Source organism: Hypanus sabinus, chromosome 12 (assembly GCF_030144855.1).
Source record: "Hypanus sabinus isolate sHypSab1 chromosome 12, sHypSab1.hap1, whole genome shotgun sequence".
In the NCBI taxonomy this organism is placed as follows: Eukaryota; Metazoa; Chordata; class Chondrichthyes; order Myliobatiformes; family Dasyatidae; genus Hypanus; species Hypanus sabinus.
The window spans coordinates 36,102,378-36,125,009 of record NC_082717.1 but is presented as its reverse complement, the minus strand read 5'-3'; positions in this window follow the sequence as shown (position 1 = coordinate 36,125,009).

Sequence of the window (22,632 nt, the reverse complement as noted above, 5' to 3'; positions counted from 1 at the left end):
CTTGTATGTTCCACCTTGGTTTGTCCTTCCAAAGTACAATACCTCACAATTGTCTGTATTAAACTCCATCTGCCATTTTTCAGCTTCTTCCCCTCTACCATCTTATTTCTAAATGGACATCGAACCCATGAACTGTACCTCACTATTTATTAAAATTTGCTTTTGCACTATTTATTGTAACTTTGTTTAATATACATTTATATACTTACTGAAATTCTGTTTTTTTTTTCTATATTTATCATGTATTGCATTGTATTGCTGCTGCAAAGTTAACAAATTTCACAACATCTGCTGGTGATATTAAACCTGATTCTGATTTTGAAATGGCAAATGGTTTACAACTTAGATAAGTTGATGCATTTTGAGCAGTCAAACCAGGGAAAGACTTACACAGTGAATGGCAGGGTTCTGTTGAGTGCCATGGAACCAAAGGATCTCAGAGCACACGTACACAGCCGCACAAGTAGACAGCACACTTAAGGCTGCTGACCTCATTCAGGGCAACCAGTTATGATGTTTGATACAGTTATACCCATCATTGGTGAGGCTGTATTTGGAGTATTGGGTACAATTTTGGTCACTCTTTATTGAAAGAAAATGTCAAGCTGGAGATGTTGGCAAGGATGCTGCCTGGACTAGAGGGCCTGAGTTATAGGAAGAGGTTGACCACTCTAAATCTTTATTCCTTGGAGTGTAGGAGAATGAGGGGTGACTTTACAAAAGTTTATAATATCATGAAGGGAATGGGTAAGGCGGAAGGTAATTTTCTTTTCCTCAGGTTTTGGAGGTGGGGTGTCCAAAACTAGATTGCACAGATATAAGATAAGAGAGGAGAGATTTAAAAGAGACCTGGGAATTAACTTCTTTACACAGAGGGCAGTGAGTCCTGGAATTAACCTACCAGTGGAAGTGATCAAGGCAGGTAAGATTGCAACAGTTAAGAGGCATTCAAAAGGGAAAGTCTTTGAATATTATGGGCCAAATGTGAGTAATTGGCACTGGCAGGGTGGATGTTGTGGTCAGCATGGACCAGTTGGGCCAAAGAGCCTGCTTCCACATTACATTACTCTATAGAACTAATTTATACACAGCAGGAACAACAATGTGATGTGACCGAATAATCGGGTTGTTTTATCAACGTTGACTGTGGAATAAATATTGCCCAGTTATTGGCATAGCTCTTCTTCAAAATCTTTTACCTCTACCCAAGAAATCAGATAAAGTCAACGTTTAATGTCATATCAGAAGGATGACACAGTGCAAAACTTCTTCAGTATTACATGTTTGTGCTCTAGTCTCTGCAGTGGAAATTGAGGCATTGAAATTACCAATTGAGCCTTCTTTTATCAGATAAGGCTTGTGTTGATGATTTGAGAAGTAAGCCCACAGTTCTTCTGTGCTTCATTTTTCCATTTGGTGGAAATATTATATACACAAATATTGTTAAGGCTTCATTTCATGATTGTCGCCCATTGATACTAGCTAGAAAGAAAACAGGGGATATCACTATACTGGTGATGGTACATAATTTGTAAAATGATCTGATTGATGAGTCTCACAGTATTACCTACCTGAAAACATATTCCCAGACCTGGAACATTAACTGTTCATCTTTATGTAGATGCTGTCTAACTTGCTGAGCATTTCCAGTATCTTCTGTTTTTGTTTTAGGGTTTTTTTTTGTTTTGAGAAACATACTGCAGTCTACTGGTGTCCATGAACTCCTAGCAAGTGGCCTATGAAACAGATCTTCCCCCACTTGAGCAATGATAATTAGCATTGTCATAAAGTAACTCTAGTGGGGAGTTTTACACGCCTATTTGGATTGCCCCTAGTTTATGTCCTTAAATAGATAGAATGTGCATAAAAACTGTTATAATCATATGATCCTTTTCTCTCATCGTGTGTCTTGAGAAGTTACAGGGAGATGCAGGGGAATAGAATTGAGCGGGATAGTAAATCAGCCATAATGTAATGGTGGAGCAGACTTGATGGGCTGAATGGCTTAATTCTGCTCCTATGTCTTATGGTCTTATGGTGGTTTATTTTCAAGGCTGGTAAGAGAAAGACTTGTCCCTTTATCTTCAAGAGATTAAAAGTGGCCAACTTCTATCCAATATATCTAGAGGGAATATATGTACCCTATTTGTTTTTTTTTTCTTTCCTGGTATCAATAATTATTACTAAAATTCATGATTTAGCCAAGTGGTGAGGCTTCAGATCTGAGATGAGCCAAAGGTGACAGCAGGCTATTGAACCACAGAGAATTGTTGTTTTTGTGATTCCTCTCTGCACCTTGTGACACTTCGGGCTGTGACCTTGCCGCTTCTTTAGCATTTGTCTGTTTTTAACACGGCCGAGTTGCTATCTCAAAGCTCAAACCAGCATGGATGGAAAGTGTGCAAGAGGCAGACCAGATTTGAAACTGGGACCACTCGCCTAAAAGTCCGGTGTGGATGCCATTACATCACTGGCCGGCTAACAGAGACTGCTGCACCCCAACTCAATCCTTTCATAGCTTGCCATATAACAAGGTCATTGATAGCAATCAAGAGCAGGAATTCTGGCTGCTCCATTCCTCCTTTCGATCCTAGGTTGGCTGAGTGCAAATGAAGCTGTTTCTAATTATTTGACTGCAGACTTCCTCACTCTGGACATTTTCTACAGCTGGTGGTAATGTCTATCATGTTCCTGCCAGGAATTGTTTGATTGGGAACATGAGGTAGTCACTTTCCAGTGGGTTTTTCTCAGCTGAAGCAGCCTTGGTCATAATTTCCCATTTCCCATGTCGAGTTAATATTGCACACATGCTCATAACAAGATGATTCCTAGGGGATATACTGTGCCCACAAAATAAAACTGATTTTATTTTGGCCAGTATTTAATGATCACATTTTTTTGCTCAATGTTTAATGTTTGATGCATCTATGTCAAGACATAAATATATCCCCGAATTGCCATAATCTAATCGATGTCTGTCTACAATTGTCTGCAGTGTTAAGCCTTACATTACAGCTGGTGTCCAGGAGGACTGGCTGCCTATTACAAAAATGAACATTGAGCAGAGGGCCAAGTTATATTGATCTCACAAGATCTGGGTGTGATGGAAAGGCATCTTTGTGATTCCCTCCCAGTTGTTACAATTGAAATCTGTTAATTCAGCTTGAACATGACTTTGTGACAGTTATGGTGATTCAACTTTTTTTGGTTTGAAGAAATTAAATAAAGTGACATTCCATTGTAACACAAAAAATAGAAAATCTGCAGATGCTGGTAATCCAAGTAATACATACAAAGTGCTGGAGGAACTCAGCAGGTCAGACAGCATCCATGGAAAAGAGTGAACAATCAATGTTTCAGGCCGAGATTCCTGATGAAGTACTTCCCAGTCCTAATGAAGAGTCTCAGCCTGAAATATCGACTGTTCACTCTTTTCCATAGATGCTGCCTGGCCTGGCCTGCTGAGTTCCTCCAGCATTTTCTATGTAATACATTCCAAAGAAAAGTCACTAGATTCTAACTATTAATGGAATCATTGAGATGCGACATTATTACCTGAAAATCTGAAAATAAGAGAAAGAAACTGTGAAGCGAACACTAAGATAAAATTCAGGTAAAATGCAGGTGGTTAACTAATTAAACTCGGGACTTAAGAATAATAAGATCAAGTCACCTCTTAGTGCTGTCTTCTCTCTGTCTTGGATCAAAACGTTAGAGCATTAGTAGTAGTTCTCAAAGATAATTAAATAACACATTAACTAATAATAACACATTGAAAAATCCCTCTGACTGCAATCTCACAGTAGTTGTAGACACATGATATTTTGGTTTCTATTGTTTTAAAGTATCTTCACAATCTGCAAATGTTATTTCAGTGACTTGTAAAATATTAATAAATAATCTGTTGTCTAGACAGGAGAGTGCAAGATCACTTGATATATTTACATCGGTAAAAATAAAATCTGAACCACAGCGTCGCTTGGTATTTTGCCCACTTCAACTACATTGATTCAGAGATAAAATTCAGGCCTACATCTCTTTAGTCAGGATCCAAAAGTCAAGGAAGTAATTTAACTTGCCAGACTGGTACATAGACTTTCATAAATCAAAATATTGAGTACTGGAGCTGGGGTGCTATGGTGAAATTGTATAAGATGTGGGCAAGGCCTAATTTTGAGTATTGTCTGCAGTTCTGTTCACTTATCTGGAGGAAAGATTGAAAGATCAAGAAAATTGAAAGAGTGCAGAGAAAAGCTACAAGGATATTGCTGGAACTTGAGGTCCTGAGCTATAGGAAAAGATTGAACAGGAAAGGACTTTATTCCCTTGAATACAGGAGAATGAGGGGAGATTTAAAGAGGTATACAAAATTATGAGAGGTATAGATAGGGTAAATGAAAGCAGGTCTTTTTCCCACTGAGGATCGGTGAAACTAGAACTAGAGGTCATGGGTTAATGGTGAGCTCAGAGAGCAGTGAGACTGTGGAAAGAGCTGGCACTGGAGTGGCAGATGTGGGTTCCATTTTAACATTTAGGATAGGTATATGTATGGGAGGAGCATTGAGGACTACAGTCCAGATGCATGTTGATGGGACTAGGCAAAGTAATAGTTCTACGTGGACTAGATGGGCTGAAAGGCCTGTTTATGTACTGTAGTATTCTAAGACTCTATGACTTCCTTCACTCCTAAGAGCAAAGGAAATCACAACTGAGAAAACAGGGCCGGTTGAACTGGATGAAGTCCTTTCACTGTCTTTGCATTCCCAGTGCAGCAGATGCAATTGGAATTTGCAAAGAGGCATTTTTTTCTCCAGCTATATGAAAGATACTGGAGGGATATAAGTTCAAGATTGTTGCAACATGTAAAATGTGTGTGTGCACAGGTGGAAAGTGGCTGTGCCTACCAAGTTTCCTCAAACAGAGCATTTCATTGAATGCGCTTGTGAAGCTACCACATTATTGCAACTGGAGAAGGTGAGAAAATATCAACTAAGCATGTTTCTTGGCTGCAACCTTATTTTTCCTGTTATTGGGATAAGGATCCCACATGATGGTGAGAGTACTCTAATCTATGTGAAAGTGAACATTCCAAATTAATGATAGAACTACTTTGTACGGCAAACTGGATGTAACACCGGGGTGTAATTAAAACCCAAACTAAACAGAAATGGAATGCAGTCAATTCCAGCCAATATTTCTTCTGGTCAGCTGGACACATGTGAAAGCTCCCATCACTACATTCAAGGGATTCAAACCAAACTGGTGAGAAATTCACACAGATTTCTGTTTGTACAATAAGGAGCACACAGCTTGTGCCTCCACAGGGACATGCTTCATATACTTAATCCTAGAAAGTCTAGTTCCAGATTGGCAAGAGCAACAGCTTAGAGATCCTCAAGTATGTAAAGGAATATTATTGAAATACAGACCATCAGTCCGTTAGACATAGGAGCAGAATTAGGGCATTCGGTCCATTGAGTTTGCTCCATTATTCCATAATGGCTGATTTATTACCCCTCTCAACCTCATTCTCCTGCTTTCTCCTCATAATCTTTGGCACCCTGACTAAGCAAGAACCTACCAAACCCTGCTTTAATGACTTGGCCTTCAGAGCGTCTGTGACAATGAATTCCACAGATTCACTAGCCTCTGGCTAAAGAAATTCCTCTTCATCTCTGTTCTATCTGAATGTCCCTCTATTCTCAGGCTGTGCCCTCTGTTCCCAGACTTCTAGACCACTACAGGAAACATTCTCTCTACATCCACACTATCTAGGCCATTCACTATTCAATCAGATTTAATGAGATCCTCCCTCAATCTTCTAAACCCCAGCGAGCACAGCCCAGAGCTATCAAATGCTCTTCATACTTCAACCATTTCATTCCAGGAATCATTCTCGTGAACTTCCTCTGGACTCTTTCCAATGCCAGCACATACTTTCTTAGGTAAGGGGCCCAAAACTGCTTACAATACTCCATGTGCAGTTTGACCAGCACCGTATAAAGCCTCAGCATTACATCCTTCCTTTTCTGTAGGAAGATAACCTTTTATGCTGGCAACCCTCCTTTCATTTCCCTAACAAGTCTCAGCCTATTTGTGTGGATCTTGGTTAACAGTATCATTTAGGCCCCAAACCCAGTGACAGAATCATTCCAGTAATCTCCATTATCATGCCAGGTGGGTTGGTCAGTCAACAATAATGTGTAATGGTACTGCTGACTACCTGGCTCAGGTATTCATCAACTAAACCTTGTACAGAGGCTTGATTCAATTTCACTTCCCACACAGAGGCAAGTCAGGGTGCTACACTCACTTCCCAAGGGACTGAATTTATCTCACTGTTACATGGAGATAACCAACCCTTAAAGTCTACTTGGTATCTCATTGATAGCATATCAAAACAGCATAGCCAAAGTCATACATATTTCAATATTGTTTTTGTGTTATGTCACCAAGGCAATATTTGCAACAATTAACCTCAGTATACATCGACTAGTGGGAGGAAAGATTTACTTTGGTGCTATCACCAGATATCGTCTGGAATTGCATCAGTCTGGACATCTGGTTGGAAATAGAATATCTTTATGGTTAATTACTGGACACGTAATCTGAAGGCCAAAATTTTGAAACAACAAAGACAATAGGAAGGTAAATAACTAATATCAATTAAGTGATTGTGCTGTCATTAACAACCCAACACATTTGTTACGAGACATTAGAGAAAGAGATTTTCGTTCCTACCCTTATCTGGTTTATATGCGACTCTAGGCCTAATTTTGTTGACCCTTGACTATCCTCTGAATGCCTTAGCAAGCCAATGAAAGAGGCCAGAGGCTATTGTAGAGACAATAATTTCTGGCCCCAACACCCACACCCGCATCCTATGATTGAATAAAATGTTAAGGTTGAAAACATTTTAATGATCATTACATTTACCCAGAAATTGATTCTCTAATTTGATTGTGCCTCTTGCTTTTGGTTTCTTCCATATTTCCATCTTCGAACTTTTGCCTCCAAAGGAACTGTCACCCCAGCTGAAGATGACTACAAATCCTGGATCAGAAGCATTTGTGCGACTTTTCCAAGGCTTTGTCAGCTGTTCAGAAGAATCCCCAAAAAAATTTGTCCCTTCTGTTTTTGAGATGATACAAGTGATGGTTGGTTGCTCTGCCACCTACAGCAAGATAGTTTCAAAAGCATGAAAGCTTGGAACAATAAGCAAAAGATTAACCATGTTCTTATTTCTGTTTCCATCTGGTGTTAGTATATGTATGCAGAACATGCAGAAATTGGTGAACTTAATTCGTTGGCTGGGCAACAATTAAATACTTAAAGACATTCGAAGTGGCTGGATAAATTAAATGCCGAAACTGGGCTACACACTACCTTTGTGAAAATGAAATGAAAGGGATGAAGGAGACAATCGAAACAAAATAGTGGGAAAGAAATAATGTCGGAGTGGGTAAAAGAACAGATGTTGTTTGCCATGAATTTTATTGACTGACAAGCAAACTTATTCCAAAAATACCCAGAAGAGGTTTCATTTCCTAAAAGCTTAACTGAAATCATGGGATTTACAGCATGAACAGACAACATAATCTCATCCTCTAGTTAAACAAATTTACAGCTAAAAGAGGAGTCTATTCAATTACCGGTTCCACAGCTATCGAAACATGTGACTGCAAAGATTTTTCAATTGCTTCTTGCCACATAATAGTACTTGACTGAACTCTGAATTGTGCCATTCTAAAGGTATTATTAGGGTAAGAAAGCTGATAGGCTGATAACTTTAATTTTTTTTCAGAAAGCAAAAATTTTATTCAACTTTCTGTGATGGATTAGTAAAAGGATTTCCTGGTAGTCACAAAATATTTTGAATGTTTGCCAAAATAGCCAAGACCACAGTTGAATCATTGTGAACAAAGCTGGCCTTCTTTAACTCCCTGTGTGATGCATTTGATATAAATATACCGCCTAAACTTGGTTAAAACTGTTTTTTTTTTGCTGAAGGTCCATTATAGGAGATTATATTTTTGGACAATTGCAATCAGGGTAATGTTAATTTAGTTTTTGTTTTCCTTCATATTGGTTTTCCTCTATAAATTTTATTTGAAGCTAATAATTGCTCTGGTTGGCGAATGGTTAGTCTGATCAGTCTCACACCAGTGCAGAGCCCAAATTTGGAATCTGCTTAACGGGTGCCAGAGTATCACCTTCCATGCTAAACCTGCCTTCTGTAGGAGCCTCAGTGAATTCTGTAATCTTGCAAGTCAGAGGAGGCCATCAGCCCATCATACCCATGCTAGCTCCTTGAAGGAAATGTTTAATTTAACATACAGGTTTTTCCCAATAACCCTGCAAATTTGAAGATGAAAGATTAACTTTATTTATGACATCTACGTTGAGACTTATAGTGAAATGTGTCATTTGGGTCAATGACGAACACAGTCCGAATAGGTGCTAAGGGCAGCCCAAGAGTTACCAAGCTTCCAGCAGCTATGTATCATGCCCACAACTTACTAACCTTAACTTGTTCGTCTTTGGAATGGGGAGGAAGACAGAGCACCCAGAGAAACCCATGCAGTCACAGTGAGGTCACAGTGAGATCACAGTGTAGCAGGTAGTGCAACCTTTCATAGTCCAAGGCTTCGGAGTTCAGAGTTCAATTCCCACGCATTCTCTAAGGAGTTTGTCATTTCCCACCACCCCTGTGACCACATAGGTTTCCTCCAGGTGCTCTGTTTTCCTTCCACAGTATAAAGCTGTCCCAGATAATTGGATATTTCAACATTGTAAATTGTCTTGTGATTAGGCTGATGTTAAATGGGTGGGTTGCTAGCTGGTGCTGCTCCTTGGGCCAGAAAGGCTTATTCTGTGCTATCGAGTCATAGAGAAGTACAGCACAGAAACAGGCCTTTCGACCCACCTCGTCCATGCTGGAACCTTCTAAACTTCCTACTCCCACCGACCTCCACTAGGACCGTAGCCCACCATTCCCCTACTATCCACGTACCTATCCAAACTTCTCTTAAATGTTGAAATCGGGCTCACATGCACAACTTGTACTGGCAGCTCATTCAATGCTCTCATACCCCTTTGAGTGAAGAAGTTTTCCCTTCATGTTCCCCTGAAACTTTTCACCCTTCACCCATAAAATATCTCTCTCACACACACTCACAGTTAGTTTAGTAGCTTACTTCAAATATTTTTCCCCATACTGGGAGAAACTGAGTGACAATTGTGGTTGATATATATATAATTTTTTAAGTTGACTTAACTAGGTGTGCTGAATAGCGAACTTCTCTTATTTTAATATCACCTCATGCTCATTCTCTTATGCTGTCTCCACTGTGTAATCACACATTGTATGAAAAGCAAAACATACTACCAATTATTTAAAATAGACTCCATGATTTCCATTTCAGAGTAATAACTAGCTGAAGGCGAGTCAAAGAATGTAAAATGCAATCATAGGGTTGTACCAGTGCCCCAGCACAATTGTTGAATTGAATTCCAGCCTCATGAATTTTGACAAGCAGCAATTTTTCTTCCATTTATCCAATTTCCTCCCTTTGTTTCACCTTGCTAGCTAAATCCCGGAAATGCTTGCAGCAGTCCCCTCCAAGTGCTACGCATTTGTTCACAGATGGCATCACAGTCAAACAAAAACCGTTCCTAAATAAAGAAAGGAAGGTTCTCAAAATTCAGGAGACCCTGAAAACTGTGCAGAAACTCTTTTGAAGTGTAGTGACTAATAAAAAAAAGTCATCTCTGAATACGTAAAACATCCAACAAACAATTATGTGATTATGAGCAAATAATCATTTTATTCATGATGTGGGTTAAGGTCAAGGCATGTGAGGTTTCACCCCACTGCTTCAAACAGTGCAAAGTGTTCACCTGAAGGACCAGATGAGGAATTCATTTTAGGTCTCATTGAAAGATCACATTGCCAGGACAATAACACTCCCTCAATACTGCCAGCCTTGATTTTGTGCTCAAGTTTCTGAAGTAAAATCATTCTTTTGTGATTCAAGTGGAGACTGTTACCAACCAGGTCACTTTGCTAAGATGTCCACGGCCTCAAAGAAATGACTTGCTGCTTCAGGCAGCCAAATCCTTTCCCTTTTGTGATTCTGAATCACATCCTCATTCATGAGTCCTGACACAGAGTTTGGAGCTAAAGTGTCACCATTGCCTTTCCTCCAGCAGATTGTTTGTTGCTCCAGATTCCAGCATCTGCATTCTCTTGAGACTGCGTGCGGAAATCAGCTAACACTATGACAACAAAGTCAAAAGAAGCCATGGAACTTTCACTTCCAGTTTTGATGGTTGCTTTGCAAAGTCAGCCACATTCTCCGTCCACCCTCTTCTCCAAAAACAAGTAGATCATTGTCAATGAAACCTTCCAAACAGCTGCTTCCAATTAGAAGGTCATGGTAACAAATTAACAATGCCCAATTGTGCTACAAACACATCTGGTTCATTAATGTCGTTCAGAGGAAGAAACCTGCTGTTCTTACCTGATGAGGTTAATATTGACATCAGTGTAGGGAGAATGTGGTGGACTCTAGACTGTCTGTTCAACACCCTAACTAGTCACTTAGATCAAGAGCATTCAGGCTATACTGTATAATGCATGCAGATTTGTCAGCTATACAAACATCCTGCGAATGAATAAAGGAAAATTCCGTTATAACATACGACACAAGACATCTTTTATTCTGGCAATGAGATTTAATATTTTACCACAGCTGCAACACAGAGGTTATTTTTGAATTTCTGGACGAGATCATAAAGGTTCATTGGCTAAAAATTAAAGGGGGATGAATTAAGACTTGATAAGCGATGCTCAGTTTAAGTTCCAGCAGGACTATTCAACTCATTGTAAGCTTTGTCCAAAGCATGGATAAAAGAACTGAATTAAAGAGGCAGGGCAGGGGTAAATGTCCTTGACATCTTGGCAGCTTCTGACCCAGTAGGGAATCAAATAAAATTGAAATCAATGGGAATTATAAGAAAGACTTATCTCTGACTGAATAAATTCTTAAACATATTTCCAACATCTGCAGAATTCTTCTTATGAAATTATGTGTTACCAGATAAAAATATTACCTCCATCAACAGACAGTGACAGAGGGCAGAAACAGATGAGTCTTTATTGATCTGTGAGCTGTGGGGAATTGAATGTTTCTGAGCTGTGTGATTCAGCTTTTCACAACCAGTGTAATAATTTGGTTGTGGAGGATCAAGAGCAATGTATCAAAGTTTGCCAAGCATGTTGTGGTAATTCAGAATGGCATTAGTGTGATATGGGCAAGGTAAGTGTATGGTAAGGATAAAAATAAATAAGAGTTGCCATCAGCCTTTTAAACCTGCTTTGCCATTTATCCTGATCATGACTAATGTTTTACCTTAGCACTATCGAAAAATGCCATGATTCTCCTAATGTCTAGAAATCTATCAACTACTGTTTTGAATAGTCATGACTGAGCCTCCACAATGCTCCAGAGTAGAGAACTCCAAAGATTACTGACTTCTGCATCAAGAAATATTATTTCTTGTTTCAGTCCTAAATGGCCTATCCTTGTTCTAAAATGGCGCCTCCAGATTTAGACTTTTCAGTCAGGGCGATTCTCTTCACTATTGTCTATCCTGTCAAATCCTTTAAGTAGAACCTAGCAGTCCAGTTAAACTCATTTCATATTGCAAATCCACTGTCCTTGCAAATGGTTCAGTGAATCTTTACTGTTCTTTCTCTATTATCTCAAGTAACAAGACCAAAATTCTACCAAAGCTGTAACCTTGAATTAGAAGCAAGCGGTTTCCAGAAGCTTAAGCACAAAATCTCTGTGGACGGTTTCAGTTAGTATTGAGGGGTGCTCAGGCTGGGGAAGCTGCCATTTCAATGAAAGATAATCCCCTATCAGACCTTTCAACTTGTCTCTGAATGGTGATGCATTATAACCTAGGACCCTGGTCAGACCTCACTTGGAATACAGTGCTCAGTTCTGGTTGCCTCACTACAGGAAGGATGTGGAAGCCATAGAAAGGGTGCAGAGAAGATTTACAAGGATGTTATTTGGACTGGGAAGCATGCCTTATGAAAATAGGTTGAGTGAACTCGGCCTTTTCTCCTTGGAGCGATGGAGGATGAGAGGTAACCTAATAGAGGTGTATAAGATGATGACAGGCATTGATTGTGTGGCTAGTCAGGGGCTTTTTCCCAGGGCTGAAATGGTTGCCACAAGAGGACACAGGCTTAAGGTGCTGGGGTGTAAGTGCAGAGGAGATGTCAGGGGTAAGTTTTTTATTCAGAGAACGGTGAGTGCGTGGAATGGGCTGCCAGCAACAGTGGTGGAGGTGGATACGATAGGGTCATTTAAGAGACATTTGGATAGGTACATTGAGCTTAGAAAAATAGAGGACTATAGGTGAGCCTAGTAATTTCTACGGTAGGGACATGTTCGGCACAACTTTGTGGGCTGAAGGACCTGTATTGTGCTGTAGGTTTTCTATATTCTATGTTCTATAACATGCATTGAGAGAGGGCATCTGTGCAGGATTAGAATAAATGCTGTTCTACTGTATATATTGTTCTTTTTTTCTCCTGGCCAATGTAATTGTCGATTGATAATTGGTTTATTATTGTCACCTGCCATCATGACAGATCATTTCACAACATGAATACATCAAGGTAATACAAGGGAAAAGCAGTAATAGCATACTGAATATAGAGTTACAGTTACAGTGTAGTGCAGGCAGACAAGACCATGATAAAGGTGACTGTGAGTGCAGGAGTCTATCTTATCATACAAAAGAGTCTTATAACAGCAGAAAAGACATTGGTGAGAAAACAGAAAATACGCTGGACGAACTCAGCAGATCAGACAACATCTATGAAGGGATATCTACAGCTGACACATCAGGATTGGAAAGAAAGAGGGTAGGAATCAAAACTAAAGGGTGAGGGGAACATACGTTGGTGGATGTGGAAGGTGGGGGTATGAAGAAGTGGAAATGTGAGAAGTTAGGAGGTGATAGGCGTGCTTTCAGGCTTTTGACTCTTCTGCCTAAGAGAAAGAAGAAGAGAAAATGTTCAGAGTGGGAGGGATCTTTAATTATATCGTCTCCAGGTAGTGTAGCTAGAGGTGATGGAGCGGGGCTGGTTTTTGTGATATGCTGAGCTGTATCCATGACTCTCTGGTGTTCCAGGAACCTGGGTTCTAGGTCATACAAAGCAGAGATGGGTGCTGTCTTGCATTGGATCATACAGATGAATTCATTAAATAGAACATCAAGGTTCTACAAAGTAAGTTAATAACAATGCAGAATCAAGTATAACGGCTACAGAGAAAGTGCAGTGTAGGTAGACAATAAGGTGGAAGATCATAACCAGGTAGATTCGGAGATTAAGAATCCATCTTTTTGGACTATTGTACCTATTTACATCAGGCATGTGGTTCCAATTGCATTTTGCCTCCAAATTACACACCAGTTTAACTACCAGGTCTAAATCCAAGAACGCCTTACCTTACATGGGGTACCTTTGGCAGAAAGACAGTAGTAATTCAAGAAGTTAATTCAACCCTGTATTCTTGAGCAGCTTAGAGACAGTGTGCCAGCTTGATTCTTTGTGTAGGCCCATCTACCCACACCCAGACCAATGCCCTCCCTTTTGCTCTCATCTATGTATTTATCCAAACTTAACTTAAATGTTACAGTGGAATCCAGATTAACCACTTATGATGGCAGCTCATTCACACTCACACTACCCTCTGAGTGGATAACTTTCCCACAGGTTCCTCTCAACCATTGCACCTTTCACCTGAAACCTAAGTCAGGTGAAAAAGCATGTAATTACTGTATCTATAACCTTCATAATTTTGTATACCTAAGACCTCCCCTCATTCTCCTACTCTACAGGGAATAAGGTCCTAATCTATTCAACCTTTCTCTATCATTCAGATCCTCCAGGCCTGACAATATCCTTGTAAATTATCACTGACATATCATTGCATAGGATGTAGAATGCTTGTTAACTATTATAACCATTTAACAATTACAACAGGCTATCTCGGCCCTTCTAGTCCGTACCGAACGCTTACTCTCACCTAGACCCACTGACCCGCACTCACCTCATAATCTTCCATTCCTTTCCGGTCCATATACCTATCCAATTTTACTTTAAATGACAATACCGAACCTGCCTCTCGTTCCACACACTGTAGAGTATGGAATGATTAATTCATAAATTTGGTTTGCGTTGTATTGTACAAGGTGAGATTTATAATTATCTGTGGCAGAGTGAAGAATAAGTACAAACTATTGTGAATTAGAATGAGAGCTTGAAACTATTCTTAGGCTGCCTGGGAAGAAAGTGGCTAACTTGGTTCCTTTCCTCGAGAGACAGTTACCAAGGAGTTGGTCCTCAAGAGCTTTCCATCATGATAACAAGACAGAGCAGAAGCAACTTCAGCCTCCCACGGCATTTCAGCGTTGAACCACATGCTGCGATCCTGGGCTTGTGTCACTGAGGCAGAGAAGGAAACTGACAAGGAGGAGCTCATGAGAGAGGTCCGACCAGCACTGCGCCAGCCCCGCTGCATCTCTGCGACCAGTAAGGCGAAGCAGGCCAGCTGACATGGGTCTGCCTCGCACCAGTGCTACGCCACAGCCCAGCGCTGCCATCAAGAAACACCCAGTGGGCAGTGGCGCCCGAGTCCTCCAGCAAAATCCCTCCATTGTCGCCCCTCTGGGTGGACGATTTGGGTGGTTAGCAAGGCTAATATGTGGATTGTGTGGTGGAGGGCATCAGATGCCGTGCATTGGTGGACATGGGGTCAACTATCACTATCATCCATCCCAACACGGACCAGCCATCCCCATCTGGGTGGACAATGACATCGATCCAGCTGACTATAGTCACCGGCAACTGAGCACTGATGAGAGGAGAGAGGTGACTGCACACTGCAGTGGGGAAAAGCAGGGGTCACGAGATGCGGCTGACCGACATTAGGCTTGTCTTGCTGTCTCATGGGGGGGCCACATGGGTCTGCTGGGGGCAAAACTCTGCCTCGGCACTGAAGCCGTGGCTCTCCGGCAGGGCAGTTCCAGGAAGTGGACCTGGCGGGCACAGCAGCAACCACCACCAGTCTCACAGCAGCCCACCGCAGTGGCCCTACGCAGCACAGCGTAACCAGGGGCAAGCGGTGGCAGTGTTCGGGAGGCAGCCGGCAGTGAGGTAGAACTCCCCACCATTGACCAGCAGGTGAGTGATAAACAGGCATGCCCAGGTGAGAGGGTGCAGAACTACGTGTGAAGGGACGCACTGAAACTTGGATCAGCCACCACAAGGGCCCGGTGGGGAAACACCATGGTTTGGGTGGCAGGGAATATACCCCTCAACTACAGTTCTACTCCATCAATATGAACCACCAGAATGCCATGTGACTGGCTGAAATATTTTAAACTGTATGGAATGTAATGATAATGTCTGTAAAGAATTTAGAGTTATCGAATCATTTTTTGTAAATAATTTTATTGTGAATAAAGTTTAATTTGGTAATAAAAAAAACCAAAAACAGCTGTTGAGCTGAATGAGCTTTTTTTGTCTGTCATTTTGGACGAAAGGCTCACTACTGAACGTTAAGGTAATAGACAGGGAAAGCAATAATAGGATTTAGAATAGTGTTAGTTACCATAACCGAGCAATGCAGAGTGGGTAAACATATAGGATGCAAGGGCCATAATGAGGTTGACTGAGAAATCAAGAGTACGAGGTTATTGTACAAAAGGTCCATTCAAATGTCTTATAACAATGGGACAGGAGCTATGCTTGAACCTTGTGATGTATATAACTTCTGCCCGATGGAAGGGTGGGGTAGAAAGGAGAAGTTCCAGTATTGGAGTGGTCTATGATTATGTTGGTTGATATCCCATACAACAGGAAATGTAGCTAGCCCATGGAGGACAGGCTGGTTGTAGTCAGAACAGTTAAGAATCACATTCAGAATTAGGTTTCTTGTCATTGGTATACCGTAAGGCATGAAATCTGTTGTTTTGTGGCAGCAATACAGTGCAGGTGCTATTATTTTGCATCTGGATAGGATGCCTCCTATGGTGCATCTATAAAAACTAGTGAGGTCCAAAGAGACATATTAAATTTCCATCCCTCGAAACCTTTCTTATTCATGTACCTGTCGAAGTGTCTTTTAAATATCAATGCACTTGCCTCAGCCACTTCCTCTGGGAGCCTATTCAACATATGGATCAACTCTGGGTGAAAAAGTTGCCCCTAGGGTATCATGTTGAAATGCAATGCCCCTTCTGATGGTATCATGTGGCACAGGTGGAAGCTGTCTGGTCCATTGTGCCTCTGTTCACTTTTAGAATGAACTATCCATTTAGTCCTTACTTTCTCTTCAGCGTCTTTCAAGGTTCTGCCCTCTATGTGTTTCTTCGACTTCCCTTCTAGTCTTAGCACCTTTATACAAAAAATGACTCTTGACATTACATATGCATTCCAAGAGGCTAAAATATAACACGACTGAAAATATTAATTAAATGTCTTCTGAGGGACAATGAACCTTAAATCCTTCCTAAATCCACACTCCAACTACATTCAGCTTAATTACTATTGGCCGAACTACAGTATTTAATTATAAAATAGATTATTGATGAGATTTTATATTTAAGAGTAAATCTGTGAAAATGTTCAGGCGAAAGCCTGCTAAAGTGAGGAATCCAACGTCTTCAAAGTATTTTTTGATGTGGTGTAAAGAGCCAAATAAAATTTATAAGAATGAGAAAGTTCATCATTCTTGATTTTCATCTCGAGCTGCATTGAATGTCTCAACACTTGCGTGTCAATTATTACTAAATGAGATATGAATGGATGTGTTAATGTATAACATGCAATTGCTTTGCATAATGATTAAAGCCTATCAAATGTAATAAGCTACTGTTTGCACTGTGTGCATGCAAAATTGTTTCTCACAGACTTGCATCTACATTGCAAGGACGCCATACTAACGTGTGAGCAGTAATTTTAACTCACGGCCCAGCGCAGTGTGATGATGGAGATGGAATGTTTATTCGGTTTGCACAGTCGCAAGGGAGGCATTTTAACCTACTGGTCCATTTCCTTGAGCCAAGATAAGACTGCAGAGGGGTAAAATTGTATTGATGGTTCAATATTCAAAATGAAGATTCAAAATGGGATAAATTTTCATGTGCATTCTCCCAGACCTCAAATGTAATTGCAATGAGTGTGCACTTGAATCTGCATTCCAAAGTAAAAATTGAAAACGTCTTCAAATGTCAGTAGTAAGCAGCTCCAGGAATTCACAAGGGCTTTTAGAGAGATGAATTAAGCACTATGCTCCTCTTTTAACCAAAAGGCACACAAAGTTAAAATCAGAATGTGTCCTAAAATGTGCTTCAGTTGTAACCCTGTAATGTCTCAGCTACATTTTGTAAGTCATCAGTCATCAGTGAGATGGAAGATTAATGGGAAATCTGAGAACTCGGCAACCTAATCTAGAACTAACATTGCCTGAAATCACGTCAGGAATTTTCCCTGAGCTAACCTAGCTGAGGGTTGATGCTGCTTTGTCTTAGATCAATTCTACTTTCCTATTCTCTTTTCTTCAGGGAAATTTCATACATAATTTCAAGCTTCCGAAAGGTTCAAAAAACTATGATAGAGATCTAGAGGATTATAAGGCTGGCAGGAAAGAGTTTAAAAATGAAATTAGGAGTGCCAGAAGTGGCCATGAGTAGGCCTTGGCAAACAGGATTAAGGATGTTCTACAAATATGCGAAGAGCAAGAGGATAAGCCGTGAGAGAATAGGACCAATCAAGTGTGACAGTGGAAAAGAGTGTATGGAAGCAGAAGAGATAGCAAAGGTTCTTAATGAATACTTTGGTTCAGCATTCACTATGGAAAAGGATCTTCCCGATTGTAGGGATGACTTACTGCAGACTGAAAAGCTTGAGCATATAGATATTAATAAAGAGGATGTGCTGGAACTTTTGGAAGGCATCAAGTTGGATAAGTCACTGGGACCAGACGAGATCTACTCCAGGCTACTGTGGGAGGCAAGGGAGGAGATTGCTGAGCCTCTGGAGATGATCTTTGCATCATCAGTGGGGATGGGAGAAGTTCTGGAGGATTGAAGGGTTGCAGATGTTGTTCCCTTATTCAAGAAGGGGAGTAGAGATAGCTCAGGAAATTATAGACCAGGGAGTCTTATTTCAGTGGTTGGTAAGTTGATGGAGAAGATCCTGAGAGGCAGGATTTATGAACACTTGGAGAGGTATAAAATGATTAGGAATAGTCAGCATGGCTTTGTCAAAGGCAGGTCATGCCCTACAAGCCTGATAGAATTCTTTGAGGATGTGACTAATCATATTGATGAAGGTAGAGCAGTAGATGTAGTGTATATGGATTTCAGCAAGGCATTGGATAAGGTACCCCATGCAAGGCTTATTGAGAAAGTAAGGAGGCATGGGATCCAAAGAGACATTGTTTTGTGGATTCAGAATTAGCTTCCCCACAGGAGGCAAAGAGGGGTTGTAGACGGGTCATATTCTGCATGAAGGTCGGTGACCAGTGGTGTGCCTCGGGGATCTGTTTTGGGACCCCTTCTGTTTGTGATTTTTAAAAATTACCTGGATGATGAAGTGGAAGGATGGGTTAGTGAATTTGCTGATGACACAAAGATTGTTGCTGTTGTGCATAGTGTGAAGGGCTGTCAAAGGTTACAGCAGGACATTGACAGGATGCAAAACTGGGCTGAGAAGTGGCAGATGGAGTTCAACCCAGATCAGTGTGAAGTGGTTCATTTTGGTAGGTCAAATATGATGGCAGAATATAGTATTAATGATAAGACTCTTGGCAGTGTGGAGGATCAGAGAGATCTTGGGGTCCGAGTCCATAGGACACTCAAAGCTGCTTATGCAGGTTGACTCTGTGGTTAAGAAGGCATATGGTGCAATGGCGTTAATCAACTGTGGGATTGAGTTTAAGAGCCGAGAGCTAATGTTGCAGCTATATAGGACCCTGGAAAAAAAAGGTGCAGAGGAGATTTACAAGGATGTTGCCTGGATCATGCCTTATGAGAATAGGTTGAGTGAACTTGACTTTTTCTCCTTGGGGTAACGGAGGATGAGAGGAGACCTGATAGAGGTGTATAAGATGATGAGAGGCGTTGATCATGTGGATAGTCAAAGGCTTTTTCCCAGAGCTGAAATAGCTAATACGAGAGGGCACAGTTTTAAGGTACTTGGAAGTAGGAACAGAGAAGATGTCAGGGATACGTTTTTTTATGCAGAGAGTGGTGATGGGCTGCTGGCGATGGTGGTGGAGGCAGATACGATCGGATCTTTTAAGAGACTCCTGTACAGGTACATGGAGCTTAGAAAATAGAGGGCTATGGGTAACCCTAGGGTATTTCGAAAGTAAGTACATTTTCGGCACAGTATTGTGGGCCGAAGGGCCTGTATTGTGCTGTAGGTTTTCTATGTTTCTATAATCTGACACCCCAGTGAAAGACCTCCTACCATATTTCACTAGGCACTCTGGGCTCAGGAAAGGTATGACTGTGACAGGATAAATAAGCTCTTTCGGAGGAGTGTAAAGGCTGAATGGAAGAAATTAGATTTGAAAGGGAAAATGGACAGGAATAATTATTTTGACAGAGAAATCCTGAAGAAATGGAAACAATTGAAACAAATAGCAAATTACATTTTATGCGTGGCTCACAGTTAATACCCCTTCGCCTTTATTGGAAAATTGCAAGCTCCAGCTCCCACATTCCTTCATTCGGAGATAAGCAATCATGCTTGCCTGAAACATCAGTGCATCCCCGAAGAAGTGCTGTCTTGTCAAATAAAAAGTTATAGAACAGTCATTGAAAAGTACAGCACAGAAACAGGCCCATTAAATCCCATCTGCCATTTTTCATGACTCTAACTTTTGAAGGATTGTGATGAAGTGTCATCGTACCACAAATAGCCTGTGTCTTTGCAAATGGTCTTCACCAGAGATCATCCGATAACATTCATCACAGCAACGAATTGCCTGATCTTTACTGCTGAATTTCTTGATATTTTGTGTTTTTTCTTATCTAATTATTATCCATTTCATTGCTGCTTGTGCAGCTTTGATGTGCATGAGCTGATTGTCATATTACTCTACATTATGGCTGTTTTTATAATTGGAAATTACTTAATTAGATATGAAGCGATTTGGAATATCCTGAGGCTGTGAAAATCTCTGTCTGACTGACAGGTACTTGCTGTTTTTTAATTTCAAATCAGAATAATATATAAAAAAATTGGAGCTGGAGGAATGTATGACTGGAGAAGGTTACTCATACAATGTGGCTATAGAGAGATATGAAGATAAAAATTATGACTTGATATATTATTATCAGGAGTCTGTGGAGACTGCTGTGGACAGAGACTTTATAGGTAGAGTACGTTAAATTTGGTTCTAGTTTAGTTAGATTTGTTTCATTCAGCTAATGAAGAATGCTTTTTGCATCTGTAATTATTTATTTGTTTATTTATTGAGCTACAGTGTGGAATATGCCCTCCCAACCCTTCAAGCTGCACCACCCAGGAAACCCAGATTTAACTCTAGCCCAGTCACAGGACAATTTACAATGACCAATTAACCCACCAACCAGTACATCTTTGGACTGAGAGAGGAAACCGGTACCTCTGGATCTAGAGGTTTCATGAAGACAACATGAATTACTGTACTATCTAAAGTATGAATCCACTGGATTAGGACAACAGAGAAATATATCATTTATCCACATTCAATTCCCTGGAGACATTTCCCTAACAAAGACCAAAAATATTAAAAAGTTCTTCCTTCTGGGAAAATGCCCCTGACAGATTCCATTAGCAATAAAGTCAATGAAGATGAAGACTGCTCCACACTCTTGTCCACATTTTGTTCTTCTTCAATTCCTTATTCAATTCCAGTGTGGCATTTCTATTTTAAACATGCAGGATGGCATCTAACTGGTTAATGAAGTTTATTTCCCCCTCTACAGCTATTTTTCTTTCCTGGTGAATCTTGTGGAGATTTATGAGCATTTTGACCTTTGTACAAAATGTTGATAAGACCTTGTAACAGGCATGCCTTTGATTGCCTGTATGATATTGAGGCTGCACAAACATTAGTCTTAAAACACACGGAAGTCAACCATAGGCTCAAATTACTAAACACTCCAAATTACAAAGTGTCTGAAAATATATTAATTTCATATCTTTGTCTTGGTTTCTAAGTTTTGCACTTAAATAACTGTCTTTTGACATCTGAAGTAGACTGCTTAATCAAGACTGCTTATTAATAACTTCAGTGCTACTCCCATACTTCATTGGTTATCTTGGGCCATGGTAAAGTCAAACCAGAACTAAAAATTACTTGGCACTTAACATGTCTATCTACACTTAGTGCCTGCTCCTGTTACTTTTACTTCATCAGTCTTGAGTGGCCTTTGTTCATGTCAATTTGTCTTTTTGGTGGATGATGTGATGCGTGTATGTGGAGTTTTTCTTATGCATATAGCAAGCACCAAGTAAAACTGTGAAGTTGGTTAGATGTAGCAAACTGGTTCAGGATCGAAGTAAGCTGTGGAAAGTTATAAAATTAGTCAACTCCATCATGGGTACTAGCCTCCATAGTATCGAAGAGCGGCGCCTCAGAAAAGTTGTGCCATCATTAAGAATACCCACCACCCAGAACATACTCTCTTTGCATTGTTACCTTCCACAAGGAGGTATTGAACCCTAAAGGTACACACTCAATAATTCAGGAACAGCTTTTTCCCCTCTGCCAATTTCAAAATGGACATTGAACCCATGAACACTACCTCACTAGTTTTTTAAAATTTCCATTTTTGCACTAATTATTTAATTTAACTACTTAAAATACATATATACTTACTGTACTTCAGTTTTTGTTAATATTTATCATGTTTTGCATTGTACTGCTGCCATAAAGTTAGTAAATTTTACGACATATGCCAGTGACATTAAACCTAATTCTGATTCTGACTAGTTACACTTCCAAGTTTTTGCTGTACTGAAGGAAAATCACCAAAGGTTCTAGCTCCAGCAAGCTCTGCTGTATTCCTCAATAACTTCAGGTTAAACATCTTTAGATTTTTTTATTGCATTAAAATATAACGTTGCAACCTAAAAGAAGAAAACAAGAGCAAGTTATTCAGTCCCTCATGTCTGTTCTGCTATTCAATAAGCTCATTGCTGATCTTTAACTTTGGAGATACTTCCCTGCGCCGACCGACTTTCTTCATATCCAAAAGCTTATTGATCTCTCTTAGTTCAGGTTATTGTTGTCATACTTGCTAGAGAGAAGAAAAGGTTAATGTTGATCTGACTGAAGTATTTTAAACAATGAACTGATTGACACTAGATAGCGGTCAATTATTCCTCCTCATAGGGGGACCTGTGAAGGGATTCAAGTTTTTGATAGTGAATCTTTGCAAGTTCTCAATCTCAGCTTTCTTGCAAGGTTTCCATTTATAAGACAGCACACTCCCAGCAATGACTTTTGAGGAGTGGGAGAATTCCAAAGAACTTCTCTTATC